General features: G+C 40.2%; 1 pseudogene; it reads left to right on the top strand.

The window, feature by feature from the left end:
- The first annotated feature begins 369 nt into the window (after positions 1 to 369).
- Positions 370 to 1,794, top strand: LOC120881331 (annotated as a pseudogene).
- The last annotated feature ends 496 nt before the right edge of the window (positions 1,795 to 2,290 follow it).

Raw genomic sequence — 2,290 nt, forward strand, 5'->3', positions numbered from 1 at the left:
TGAAAACAAAAATAAACAAATTGGACCTTATTAAACTTAAAAGCTTTTGCAAAATGAAGGGAACTATAAGCAAGGTGAAAAGGCAGCCTTCAGAATGGGAAAAAATAATAGCAACTGAAACAACTGACAAAGAATTAATCTCAAAAATGTACAAGCAGCTCATGTAGCTCAATGCCAGAAAAATGAACAACCCAATCAAAAAGTGGGCCAAAGAACTAAACAGACATTTCTCCAAAGAAGACATACAGATGGCTAACAAACACATGAAAAGATGCTCAACATCACTCATTATCAGAGAAATGCAAATCAAAACCACAATGAAGGGTCCCATATTGAACTTGAGTTGGAAGAGGTGAGTCTGGTCTTAAAATGGAGGGTCATGATCCCAAGGAAGCAAAGCAGTTAAGAAAGTTGTTTATTGGTGGTCTGAGCTTTGAAACTACAGATGATAGCTTAAAAGAATATTTTGAGAAATGGGGCACACTTACAGATTGTGTGGTGATGACAGATCCCCAAACAAAACGTTCCAGGGGCTTTGGTTTTGTGACTTACTCTTGTGTTGAAGAACTGGATGCAGCAATGTGTGCTCGACCATACAAGGTTCATGGGCGTGCAGTGGAACCAAAAAGAGCTGTTTCTAGAGAGGATTCTGTAAAGCCTGGTTCCCATCTAACAGTGAAGAAAATTTTTGTTGGTGGTATTAAAGAAGATACAGAAGAATATAATTTGAGAGACTACTTTAAAAAGTATGGCAAGATTGAAACCATAGAAGTTATGGGAGACAGGCAGAGTGGGAAAAAGAGAGGATTTGCTTTTGTAACTTTTGATGATCATGATACAGTTGATAAAATTATTGTTCAGAAATACCACACTATTAATGGGCATAATTATGAAGTGAAAAAGGCCCTTTCTAAATAAGAGATGCAATCTGCTGGATCACAAAGAGGTCGTGGAGGTGGATCTGGCAACTTTATGGGTCGTGGAGGAAACTTTGGAGGTGGTGGTGGTAACTTTGGCCGTGGTGGAAACTTTGGTGGAAGAGGAGGCTATGGTGGTGGAGGTGGTGGCAGCAGAGGGAGTTATGGAGGAGGTGATGGTGGATATAATGGATTTGGAGGTGATGGTGGCAACTATGGCGGTGGTCCTGGTTATAGTAGTAGAGGAGGTTACGGTGGTGGTGGACCAGGAGGATATGGAAACCAAGGTGGTGGATATGGTGGCGGTGGTGGAGGATATGATGGTTACAACGAAGGAGGAAATTTTGGAGGTAACTATGGTGGTGGTGGAAACTATAATGATTCTGGAAATTATAGTGGACAACAGCAGTCAAATTATGGACCCATGAAAGGAGTTAGTTTTGGTGGAGGAAGCTCGGGCAGTCCCTATGGTGGTGGTTATGGATCTGGTGGTGGAAGTGGTGGATATGGTAGCAGAAGGTTCTAAAAACTCAGAAAAAAGGGATACAGTTCTTAGCAGGAGAGAGAGCGAGGAGTTGTCAGGAAAGTTGAAGGTTACTTTGAGACAGTCATCCCAAATGCATTAGAGGAACTGTAAAAATCTGCCACAGAAGGAACGATGATCCATAGTCAGAAAAGTTACTCCAGCTTAAACAGGAAACCCTTCTTGTTCAGGACTGTCATAGCCACAGTTTGCCAAAAGTGCAGCTATTGATTAATGTAATGTAGTGTCAATTAGATGTACATTCCTGAGGTCTTTTATCTGTTGTAGCTTTGTCTTTTTCTTTACATTACATCAGGTATATTGCCCTGTAAATTGTGGTAGTGGTACCAGGAATAAAAAATTAAGGAATTTTTAACTTTAAAAAAAAAAAAAAACACACACACTCAATGAAGTACCATCTCAGGCCAGTCAGAATGGCTGCTATCAAAAAGTCTATAAACAATAAATGCTGGAGAAGGTGTGGAGAAAAGGAAAATTTCTTACACTGTCGGTGGGAATGCAAACTAGTACAGCCACTATGGAGAAGTGTGGAGTTTCCTTAAAAAACTGGAAATAGAACTGCCATATGACCTAGCAATCCCACTGCTTGGCATACACACTGAGAAAACAAGAATTGAAAGAGACATGTACCCCCCGTTCATTGAAGCACTGTTTACAATAGTTGGGACATGGAAGCAACCCAGATGTCCATCAGCAGACAAATGGATAAGGAAGTTGTGGTACATATACACAATGGAATATTACTCAGCTGTAAAAATGAACACATTTGACTCAGTTCTAATGAGGTGGATGAAACTGGAATCTATTATACAGAGTGAAATAAGTCAGA

The sequence above is a fragment of the Oryx dammah genome, unplaced genomic scaffold (assembly GCF_014754425.2).
Source record: "Oryx dammah isolate SB20612 unplaced genomic scaffold, SCBI_Odam_1.1 HiC_scaffold_23, whole genome shotgun sequence".
In the NCBI taxonomy this organism is placed as follows: domain Eukaryota; kingdom Metazoa; phylum Chordata; class Mammalia; order Artiodactyla; family Bovidae; genus Oryx; species Oryx dammah.